Below are 12595 nucleotides of genomic sequence, written 5' to 3' on the forward strand. Positions count from 1 at the left end.
ACTTCTGCTGAACAGATAAGAAATAAAAATACAAAGCCTAAAATGTAATTTATTATCAGAAGCAGTAAACATTAACATACCCTTAACTGTACTATATTCTGTTTAAAAGACTCCTTACCTGGTAGAATTATTATCTAATCATTTAAATAAAATCTCATTTCTTTCTTCTAGAAAACCTGAAGTTGCAAACAACAAAAACAAAAAAGGAAAGTGCTATTCTGTGTGGATTTTTCCAACATTCACATTACTGAATAATGTCCTTAATGTTTTAAAAATTATGCTATGTGAAACTATAGGTTCAAATCTCAGCAAGGTCACCTCAACACTTCATTCTTTCAAGACAATTAAATTGAGGGTTCAGTGCAGTGTTTTTATATGTTTAAAGAGCACATTACTTAATTAATTAATCAATCATTAAGTAACTCTCTGAATATCCCTGTGAAGTAGGTAAATAAGTATTGCCAGCCTCAGTTTACAGCCAGAGAAGCTAAACCAGAGAGGTTAGGTGACTTGCCCCAGGCCACATAATCTGAACACCATACATTTGCTCATCCCTCCAGACCACTGCGCCTCTGGAAAACCATCAGTACAATCTGTAGGCCTTCCAGATGACACTTTAAAAAACAGGGTCCTGTCTACTCTCCATGGACATGACAGGGTAGCTTTTCAGACAGGTGGCCTTATGTTGCAAGTTCCATTTGCTCACACCGAACTTGTAACAGAATTTTTATGCCCACAATTCAGTTGTTGGTGCAGATCTAAAAGGCAGCACCTCTAACAACTTGATCATGGGTGCAAATCAGATAAAGGTGCATTTATACAGTTGTGCACCCACAATTCATTTTCTGACTGCAAAAATGCTGATACAAGTTAAGCTTCCACACGGAGAAGCTGGTCTAAGCCCTGCAGAAAATATACCACTAAAGATACTATGCTGTTTTTTTATTAGAGTAGTTGTGTGTGTCTGTGTCCTTGGTTAAAATTTGTCCACTCTCTACGTTATTGTGCTATGTTCATTTGTCGCAATTGTCTGCCCCAAGGCAATTGGACTTCAGAAGTACCATATGTATGTTATGGTAAAATTCTTTGGGATTCTTTAGCATTAAAGGAGTTACGTACAGAAAATATAAAATACATATACCATTTTACTGATTTGAATTAGATTTAATGAGGTATATTAAAAAAGGATTTTTAATTGTTAGATAGGAGTGGCAAGGTTTAAAGCTGTACGGTAGTCACTAGTGAGTGGAGTGCTGGCCTCTTGCAAAATTCCTGAAATGCAGATGACACTGATAATGCTCCGTAAACTAAGCCCACAGCATGGAATAATGCCTCCACCAAATCTGTAAATGTGGAAGTTTGTCAGTTACTGCAACATGCTACTAAGTAGGTAGTTGATAAGAGAAAAGTGATTTCAACACACATGAGGCTCTAAGAGACTGAGTGACAACATGACAACAAGCTGATCACCTTCAGAAGGAAATCCAAGTATTGCTTGATGACTGTAGCAGGATTGCCATTTACTGGGCACCCCCTCGTGGCCAGGGGTGTGTCTGCCATGCCCTACTAACAATTTCTCCCCTTTGAGGCTCTCCCATGGCATTCCCACCAAACCATCTCTCACAGGCCCTTTTGACCAGGCTTCAGCCTCCAGGCCCTTCTGGTCAGGCTTTTATTCCTTTGTCACTTTCCCAATACGCCAAACCAAAACTGAAAACAACAACATAGCAATTACTCTGCTGGTCTTGAGCTCTGTCCTCCAGGGTATCCCTTCCATAGCTTACTGGCAAGCCTCCTGCCTCTAGCAGTGTCACAAAAGCCCCCTCACTGTAGCCTGCCCTCCCGCACTCCAACTTCTTCCTTGTTGCAACTTCCTGCTGCTCATATAGTGGAACCACCTGATCCAACCCATGTGTGACTCCTTTGTAATCAGGGTTGACTAGGCCTAGGCCCTCCAGCCCTTAAGATCTAGCCACCATGTTACACTCCCCACTCCAACCCCATTAAAGCCTTGCCAGGGCAAAGTCTACCTGAAGAGAACTTCCCCATCTTCCTGCAATTTATGTGTGTTGCCAACTATGTGAATGCATTGTCCAGGCTCTCTCCCCTTCCAGTTTGTTCAACATAGTACACAGGCAATCTCTTTTTTTCTAGGATCTCTGCCTTTTCCACTGCTTCTGCCACTCATGCTAGCTTTTAAACTGCTTCTCCCACGTTTGAGCTCCCATGGGCAGAACCTGCAAGAAATGCTCTAAAACAATTAGGTCCATGACTTTCCCCAGAGAGTTCTCTGGCAGCTACCAATCAGCCAGGTCCTGCAACCTGTGAGCTACCACATGGGGTTGGGCTTTCCGCTGAAATGACTCGATACAGAATTTGTGCCAGTACGCTTCTAGTGTCAATCCTAATCTAAGATGGCTGCTTTCCATTCAGGGTATGAGTTGACTGTGTCACTGAAAGCTCTAAATGTGGTTTGAGCCTGTCCAGTCAAAAATGGTACCACCCTCGCCACCCAAGTGGAGTCTTCTCAGCCAGCAAGGCAAGGAACCCGCTCAAAGGCCTCAATATTGTCCTCCAACCCCAGCTTTGCCAATGTCGGGCCAGGCCTGCCCTGACCTCATCCCTGTAAATGTCTCCAGTTACTGCAGAAACTGCTCCTCTTTTTGGCACTGAGAGTCCTGCCACTGCTGCTGGGTGGAAAACTGTACCTTTTGTTCACTTGGCAAAAGTCAGCAGCAGGGTCTGAGTCTTTTGCTGCTGTTCTGCGAATAATGGGACAGTGTCCTTCATCTCTTTTTTTATTGTTACCCCTTCAGTTTCCACTTTCCTTTTTGGTGGGAGGGGAGTTGCGAATCTTGCCAGCTACACTAGTTGTAGAGGGTTGCCGTTTACTCAGCACGCCCCATGACCAGAGGTGCCATTGCAGTACTTTGCTAACAATTTCTCCCTTTTCTGGGGCTTTCCCATTACATGCCCAGCAAACAGTCAGCCACATCTGGCCAGACTTCAGTCTCCAGGCCCTTCTGGCTAGACTTTTATTCATGTTCCCAATACAGCAACACACAATTGAAAACAACAACAAAGCAATTACACTGCAGGTCGTGATCTATGACCTAAGAAGTGTCTCTTCCACAGCATACTGCCACGCCTCCCACCTCTGGTAATCTCAAAAACTCTCACAAAAATTCCCTTCACTGCATCTTCTCTTTCTTTCTCGCTCTGTAGCTTCTTCATTGTAGCTTTCTGCTACTCTTATAGCCAGGCGTGACTCCATTGTAATCAGGGTTAGTAGGCCTAGGCCCTCCAGCTCTTAAAGGCAAGCCACCCTGTTACAATGACACTTTCCAGGATATGGCTCCTTTATGTTCCATCAAGTTACAGTGATGATCGTTGCTGCGTCTGCTCCATGTATGCACCACAAAAGCAGGATTCTGGTCGCGCAAAACAAAAGTGTGACCACTTTTATGTTTAATTTTTTGACTTGGATCCATGTAAAAAGTTTGCTACTTCTAGGTACTAGGACAGAATATCTTTTTCTTAGGCTTGATCACCACCAGTTAACCAATCCCCTACTGCTGGTATTGTTCCATAAAGAGGACTTTTGGACAGGGGATTTGGAATAGAAGAGAAGACACTGGAAGTATTAACCAGGCAGCCTTTCTAAATGTATAATCACTTACCAAGGGAAGCCAAAAAAATAATGCATAAGTGTAGGCAGTCAAAGTGCCATTGGACTGTTGATATTGACATGAGCACACCCTTGAATATGCTAGCCCCTATTTTGCTGCAGTGCTCTTATAATTGAAGGGAGTAGGTCACTATTAATAAAGCTTTAAAATGGAGTAGCTCAGCAAAATAGGATAGCGTCTGTTGTCATGTAAAAACAGGGTTGGGCCATTTAGAATATTCTGTTCTGTTCTATGTATATTCTTGTACTGCAGGCATCACCATACTATTTGAGCACCTATATTTTGTAGTGGGATATGAAAGATGGAGGTAAGCACTGTATTTAGTCTGTACCAGCCTTAAACTCCCTCAGAAAGTCTCGTCATAGGTTCTTACCAGACAAATTTTAAAGTATGTTAGTAGGGTGTGGAAAGATGTTTTGATGTTTTCTTCAGCCTTTTATTCATCTTTCCAGAACAGATACTATAACACGTAGTTTAGAGAAATGGCTCTTGATTGGCCATTTTTCAGAGCAAGTGCTAAGTTTATATCTTGTGCCTGATTTTGGCTGTGGTTAAACTTCTCCTGGTGACATTGCCCTTCCACTGGAAGAACTTTGGAAGGAACATCTGCACACTCCTATTCACAATGTTACTCTGGTTGCCAGTCTGTACCCATTGCCATGTGGTATTTGTGATGGCCTTGTCAATTTGTGCCTGAGCAAATACATGTTGAACTTGTAGACATGACTGTAGATATACCATCATAGAGCTGTCAAATATCTATTTATTTAAGATATTTATCCAGTACGCAGAACTAAGATAATGTACCACATCCCTTTCTTTGTAGTGTTACTAGTTTTGCTTGATAGTTTCTTTGAAAGTCGACTAATGAAAGTAAACCTCTGAGTTCAGTAAAGGCATCTCCACAGTCTCTGTGAGTCTGCACAACATATTGAGCTGTTAGCTAAATGAATTACTAATTTTAAAATATTGTTATAATCCTTGAGCTACTAAATAGTTCTGCTTAGTAAATCCATTATTTTTCCTTTGTCATCTCTCAGGATTACAAAAGAAGATAGATGGTTTGGTGAAGGAACTAGAGCATTTTCAAAGAAAATCCTTCAACCTTATAATTAAAAACAGAATTGTACTTGTGGTGGACATTAATATACTTAGGAGTTATTAATATTTCAAGGTATTTCTAGGTTGCTGAAGCCCACAGCATGCAGGAAACTCCAGTGAAAAATAATAATCATCGCACAGATTCCTCAAGGAGATTTTTGACAACCAGTACAAGGTATAGGCCAAACCCTGCAGACTTCAAATGCCAATGGGACTCTGAAATCAGTGAGACTACCTGTGTAAATAAGATAATATGGCTTACTGAGAATAGCATCAGTTCACACAGAAGTATCTCAAAATTTTTCACAGCCAGTTATACCAGACTAACCATCCATTATAATTAAGTTATGGAGAAGTACAGTTGATAGATACTGATAGTAAGAATTGTGTAGCTAAATTCCCTCACACATTGCCCTGAAAATTTACTTCACTGTTATACCCCCTGCTAAATATCAGAGGGGTAGCCGTGTTAGTCTGTATCCATAAAAACAACGAGGAGTCCGGGGGCACCTTAAAGACTAACAGATTTATTTGGGCATAAGCTTTTGTGGGTAAAAAACCCACTTCTTCAGATGCATGAAATGAAAATTACAGATGCAGCCATAAATATACCGGCACATGAAGAGAAGGGAGTTACCGTACAAGTGGTACGGTACCGTGCTGACAGGGCCAGTTCAATCAGGGTGGATGTGGACCACTCCCAATAATTGATGAGGAGGTGTCAACACCAAGAGAGGGAAAATTGCTTTTGTAGTGAGCCAGCTACTCCCAGTCCCTATTCAAGCCCAAATTTATAATGTTAAATTTGCAAATGAATTGTAGTTCTGCAGTTTCTCTTTGAAGTCTGTTTTTGAAGTTTTTTTGTTGAAGAATGACTACTTTTAAATCTATTATAGAATGTCCAGGAAGATTAAAGTGTTCTCCTACTGGCTTTTGTATGTTACAATTTCTGATGTCTGATTTATTCTTTTATGTAGAGAAAGTGGATATGGGGTAGTGCGGTAGTTCTAAAACTTTTGTACTGGTGACCCCTTTCCCATAGGAAGCCTGAGTGCGACCCCACTTATAAATTAAAAACACTTTTTTATATATTTAATACCATTATAAATGCTGGAGGCAAAGTGGGGTTTGGGGTGGAGACTGACAGCTTGTGACCCCCCAGGTAATACCCTCGTGACCCCCTGAGGGGTTCCGACCCCCAGTTTGAGAAACCCTGGGATAGTGGATATGGGGTAATTTTAAATGTATCTACACAAACTTTAAAGTTCTGTAGTGATATTCTGAAAGATTTCCCCCTAATTTTACAGCTAAATATGCAACACAATATCTCTGTTTTTTCTGGGAAGTCTGGGCTCTGTAAACCTTTCCTGAGAGCTGTGGATTTTGCTTCTACATAAGTCATTCTTTCCCATAAAATGACTATGATATCACTCTATAAAGCTCTTGAGCAATAACTGCACTTCTGCATTCCTCATGAAAGGCCTAATTCTTCTCCCTCTGAAGTCAATGATAAAATCTCACACTGACTTCAGTGGGAACAGAATTAGACCATAGAACTGGAAAAATAAAATAGTTAATAAGGCCTTATTTTTAATTATAAATTTGTTATGAGACCATTTAAATTCTCTTGAGTTTTTATTTTAGTCCAAGGTATTTTGCACCCATATCTTTAATTTTCTTGGGAAATTCAGTTTAAAAAGCAATGAAAACCAAACTCTGTAAATAGGACCAGTGTCCTAGTGTGGAGTGAAGTGGTTTTGGCTGCAGCAGACCCAGCTTCCTCCCTTTCTGCTGATAACTGGTTAGCGGAGGGACTTTCCAGTGAGAACTGGGATTAGTAAAGGCTGGACCCAGAAGGCAGTGAATATAAAATGTTAACAATTGTAGTATGTATGAATTTCAGAATGATCACGTTTCACTACAATACCATGATTTTAGTCTTTTCTTTCTAGGCATTAATCCTGGAAATATAGGAAACAGGTATACAGTATAGGATTGTATATTGTGGGCCTGATCTTGTTTCTGTTGAAATCAATAGCAAAGCTCTCACTGACTTCAGGGAGAACAGACTCAGATTCAGTGAGTGGCTAAAATCTCATGTTGTAAATTTGTAATACTTTACGTTTACTGAGAGGAAAAAGAAGTAGTGATCTCATTGTGGTATCTGCCAGCTCTCCTGCTGAATGGAGTTGGACCAGACTGTGTCAGCCACAGGGAGGGAGATGTCTTTACAAAGACTTTTGTATTTATTTTTCTTATTCTGGCTTTCCTGGTTGCTTAGTAACAGTATCCTATGTGCAAAATTGTATATTTAATGTCTGTTCAGGATGTGAGATGTGAGCATGTCTGCAAAAATTAGGGATCCAATTAATATATGTTTCCTCAACACAGCATGTAAATGGCTGCTTCCACCTTTTTTCTTCTTCTATAGGCTATCTGATTTCAGAGAAACTAGGGATAGATGTGGGTCTCTCAAGAGAAATAAACAATAAATGTAAGGAACAATAGATCTGAAATGGGTAGCTTGTGTTTTCAGATGGAGAATCTGGCAGTTGTAAAGTATCTTGCTTACAAAAGCCTGCAAGTGTGGATTTTAATAAATGGTACAAAACCCCCTTCTGTAGTTAGTAACTCCACACTGTAATATTAGTGAACAATTACATCTCTCCCAGTTAAAATGATTTAATCCACCAAAACTCTCAATGTCAGGACTCTGACATAAAGCCTCCCAAAGCAGAGAAAAAAAAGATTGAGAACACAAGACCAGATTCATTCTACACTGATAAATTCTAAACGCCAGGCTCCAAAAGCAGAAAGTCCAGCAGAAATGGTGGCACTGGACTTAGCTGGTACAGCCTCAAAAGTGGCCAGGACCCTGTCAGGATGGGACAGTCTAAGGCAGGGGTTCTAAAACTGGCAGTTGTGACCCCTCAGGGGGTCATGAGGTTATTACGTGGGGGTCGCAAGCTGTCAGACTCCACTCCCAAACCCCGCTTCACCTCCAGCAGGCAGTCCTCAGACTTATGACACAATTGGTTCCTTAAAATCACGTCTTAAGTCGAAAATGTCATTTCCCAGAGGAACAATGTCAGATTGAGCATTGTAAAGTCAAAACCAACGTTGTAAAGTCAAACCACAATGACAATTTATAAACGCCGTAAGTGCTGTTTGTCGTAACTCGAACATCATAAAGTCGAGGACTACCTGTCGTGTTAAATATAAAAAAAATGTGTTTTTAATGTATAAGGGGGGTTGCACTCAGAGGCTTGCTGTGTGAAAGGGGTCACCAATACAAAAGTTTGAGAACCACAGGTCTAAGTCAGCTGGGAGATGCATAAATAGCCTCTTTCTGGAGCTCTATACCAGTGGAGCTACTGGAGGCTGGGTCAGATTATAAAGCTGCCCTCTTCTACAGTGCAGGCTTATGAGTTGAGCTGGTTGGAGTTTATTGACTAAACATTTTTTCATTGGATAATGCTGATTCATTGAAACTAAAACTGTTTGCTGGAAAAGATCCATTTCAACACATCTCCCATTTAGAAAAGGTTTTGAGGAAAAAAAGTTTATAAATTGTCAAAATGTCACATTTCAGCATTTTTTTTAAATGAAAATTTTGGCAGTTTTTACTATTATTCTGTCTTATTCTGCCCAAGCAGCAACTAGATGCCCTAATCAGGGTGTGTACACATTTGTTTTACATTTGTGGTGATCTGTTTTGTCAGAGAACGTCTCCTGGAGATGATGCATCCTGTCATCCAGTCCTTACTCAAGCAAGACACCCACTGACTCCATCTGAAGAAGTGGGTTTTTTACCCACGAAAGCTTAAGCCCAAATAAATCTGTTAGTCTTTAAGGTGCCACCGGACTCCTTGTTGTTTTTACTGACCCCAGTGAGAGTTTTGCACGTGAAAGAACTGCAAGACTGGCCCTGATGTTTCCTTCTATAAGTGGAGGATCTTGGACTTTTTCTTTTCTTCATTACAGACATTTCGTTCTACCTTTCCAACCACTTTAATTACTTTCTCAAGAAGATGCCAACAGACAGGTAGGTATTTATCCCTGAGGGTCTCTAGCTTGTCACAGTAAATTGTGTGAAGAGATCAGTGGGGGGAAGAAAAATACCAAAGAAATCCAAGGTTGTGTTATTTTACTCCGTGTCCTTTATGTTGCAATAAGACTGATTTAAACCATTTCATGTCTAATATATTTAAAACAGCTGGACTGCATGCTGATTCAGTGCTGCAGTAGCAGCAGAGGGATGATAGAGAGCCTCTGCCACCTCTTCAGCGCTGCTTTCTTGCCTCAGCCTCTGCAAAAGCAGCAGGAGCAGCAGCACAGCACAGATGCCTTTTAAAGCAGCCGTGAAAGCTTTGTGACTTCTCCCCCCAAAACCAGAGGAGTCATGCAATCCATGACTGTGTGACAAATCTCTAGCCCTGAATATTATTTTCTAATTTCTATCAGAGTCCCATGTTTTTAAGTTGGCAGGCTCTCAGTGAAATAGGTTCAGTTGTTTACTCTCATATCCACCCACCACTTGCAAAAATCCTCAGAAGTCACAGATTTTTTTAAAATAATGATAAATTACAGAGTCCATGACTGCTGTGATAAAGCTCTAATTATCCCTGTCAAGCAGGGTGGGTTTGTCAGAGCATGCACATGTACTCAGACCTCTTTTAAACCCTGCACTTCGTATATCTCACTTTGACCAAATTTCTATTCCATTGGCCTGATTTTAGTGTGAATTTTGGACTTCATCTGTTCCTATTGAAGTCAATGGCAAAACTTCACTGGGAGCAGGAGCACAACCTGAGGGCTCAATTCTGCCACCTACACCAATGTTGAGTGATTCCTTCTTGTGAACTAAAGAACTACTCAGCGTGTGTAAGGGTGGCAGAATCAGGATCCTAGTGATTCATGACTTGGGGATTCCTTTTCCCCAGACTTTACGTGTAAAGTTTTGGGTGTTTTCAGATAATCTGGGGCTTTCTAGTTGCTCTGAGAATCATAGAAGTATAGGACTGGAAGGGACCTCAATAGGTCATCTAGTCCAGTCCCCTTCTCTCAAGGCAGGACTACCTGATAATTAGACCATTCCTGAGGAGTGTTTAACTTGTTCTTAAAATCCTCCAATGACGAAGATTCCATAAACTCCCTAGGCAATTTGTTCCAGTGCTTAACAAATCCTGACAATGGGGAAGTTTTTCCTAATGTCCAACCTAAACCTCCCTTGGTGCAATTTAACCCCACTGCTTCTTGTCCTATTCTCAGAGGTTAAGGAGAATAATTTTTCACCCTCCTCCTTATAACAACCTTTTATGTACTTGAAAACTGTCTGTCTCCTCTTCTCCAGACTAAACAAGCCCAATTTTTTCAATCTTCCCTCATAGGTCATGTTTTCTAGACCTTTAATCATTTTTGTTGCTCTCCTCTTGACTTTCTCCAATTGGTCCAAATCTTTCCTGAAATGCTGCACCCAGAACTGGACACAATGCTCCAGCTGAGGCCTTATCGTGCAGAGTAGAGTGGAAGAATTACTTCTCGTGTCCTGCTTACAACATTTTTGCTGATACATCCCAGAATGATGTTTGCTTTTTTTTTTTTTTTGGCAACAGTGTTACACTGTTACACATATATAGCTTGTGATCCACTATGACTCCCAGATCCCTTTCTGCAGTACTCCCTCCTAGGCAATCATTTCCCATTTTGTGTGTGTGCAATTGATTGTTCCTTCCTAAGTGGAGTACTTTGCATTCATATTAAAGAAAATATAATCTCATGAAATTGCACTTCCTTGAAAAAATGTAAAATAGAAGTACAACCCAGTCCTATACAGTACTACTGATAAACTCTTCACAGAGTACTGATGATAATTCTTATTCCATTTCTCAGCCTAGATGTCACATTGTTTTTAACAGAACAAACTAAAATACAAACTACTTCAGTTTGCATTTTGTTCCTTCCCTTCCCCCGCCCATGAATTTTCAGTACAGCCAAGAGGATTAAAATAGTCCTTTCCTTCCTTTGCTTTAAGAGTCTAGTGTAAAAAAAAAAGGGGGGGGGGAATGCAAATGTTGGTTCTGTGTTCTCCTTATAGCTTTTATTCTGTAGTTCATAAAAGGCAGCCCAACTGTCTAATAGTCCTGAGACTGTCAATTCTTATATATGTCAACTTTTCCATTGCCAGGATGTGTCAGACTTCATCCACTCACTTATCCTTGGTGTTCTGGGTTGCTCCTATATGACTGTAATTGTACTGTACATCTTGTTGCCCAAAGGATGATTAATAGTCTTTTAGTCATACATCCCTTTAAATAGCATACACAATACATACACCTCAAGTTGCAAGGGTAAACTACTGTCTGAAGTTTTTATCATCTTTGTACCTTTAAGCCTTCTGAGTCTGTATTATCTCACAGAGGTTTTACCTCTGCATTCAGGACACTATAAGGTGAGGCAAACTCCAGGCATAATAGTCAGTCTGCGGCAGACAGATAAGGAGACCAGGTAGTAGTAGTAGTGAATGCCCCTTTTCTTCAGTGGATCCTCTGTAGTGTATAGGTTTGGAGAACATAAGAACAGCCATACTGTGTCAGACCAAAGGTCCATCTAGCCCAGTATCCTGTCTTCCGACAGCGGCTAATGCCAGGTACCCCAGAGGGAATGAACAGGTAATCATCAAGTGATCCATTCCCTGTCACTCATTCCCAGCTTCTGGCAAACAGAGGCTAGGGACACCATCCCTGCCCGTCCTGGCTAATAGCCACTGATGGACCTATCCTCCATGAACTTACCTTGTTCTTTTTTGAACCCTGTTATAGTCTTGGCCTTCAAAACATCCTCTGGCAAAGAGTTCCACAAGTTGACTGTGCATGGTGTGAAGAAATATTTCCTTTTGTTTGTTTTAAACCTGCTGCCTATTAATTTCATTTCGTGACCCCATGTTCTTGTGTTATGAGAAGGGGTAAATAACACTTCCTTATTTACTTTCTCCACACAGTCATGATTTTATAGACCTCTATCATTTTCCCTCTTAGTCGTCTCTTTTCTAAGCTGAAAAGTCCCAGTCTTATTAATCTCTCTTCTTATGGAAGCTGTTCCATACCCCTAATAATTTTTGTTGCCCTTTACTGAACCTTTTCCAATTCTAATATATCTTTTTGAGATGGGGCGACCACATCTGCATGCAGAATTCAAGGTGTGGGTGTACCATGGATTTATATGGAGACAATATGATATTTTATCTCTCATTATCTATCCCTTTCCTTATGGTTCCTAAGATTCTGTTTGCTTTTTTGATTGCTGCTGCACATTGAGACCAAATCTCTTTCCACTTCTGTGGCTGTATGTATGCTGGGCAAACTCTTCCCCTCTCCCCTTTTGAAGGAAGAGTTCACAGGAGACTGGGCTAGTTTTCTCTTCCCCTATACAGGTTATTTTCACACAGAGAGGCCCTCAGATTGTAAGATTCTAGGAGGAGAGGGCTGGATTTTTAAAAAAAATCTGTTTATAAAACTTCATGTACACCAGTGACATGATGAAATAAGAATTATTTTTCCTATGAAATTCTTCAGGCTGTGGCTGTGTGACAAGGAAATCCCTTAAAAATGAAAAAGTTCACGCTGTTCGATTTTGTAAATGATAATTCGCTACAAATTGGAGAGACTTCATGGATTCAGGATCTTCCCAATGATGACAGTGAACTAGAAGGACTCCTGAAACCAAATGAGCAGGTGCTAGTTAACTGGCCTGTGGGAGAAAGGAAGACAGAGAAACATTTAGTAAAAGTAGTGTACATGAGTGGT

General features: G+C 40.7%; 1 long non-coding RNA gene across 1 annotated transcript in view; it reads right to left on the bottom strand.

Moving 5' to 3' along the window:
• Positions 1–12372: 12372 nt before the first annotated feature.
• Positions 12373–12595, bottom strand: part of LOC144262008 (uncharacterized) — a 34634-nt gene continuing 34411 nt past the window's right edge. Inside the window, exon 3 of the long non-coding RNA XR_013345483.1 lies at positions 12373–12539. This is a non-coding gene — a long non-coding RNA (uncharacterized LOC144262008). The remainder of the gene's footprint in view (positions 12540–12595) is intronic.

Source organism: Eretmochelys imbricata, chromosome 3 (assembly GCF_965152235.1).
Source record: "Eretmochelys imbricata isolate rEreImb1 chromosome 3, rEreImb1.hap1, whole genome shotgun sequence".
Taxonomy (NCBI): Eukaryota; Metazoa; Chordata; order Testudines; family Cheloniidae; genus Eretmochelys; species Eretmochelys imbricata.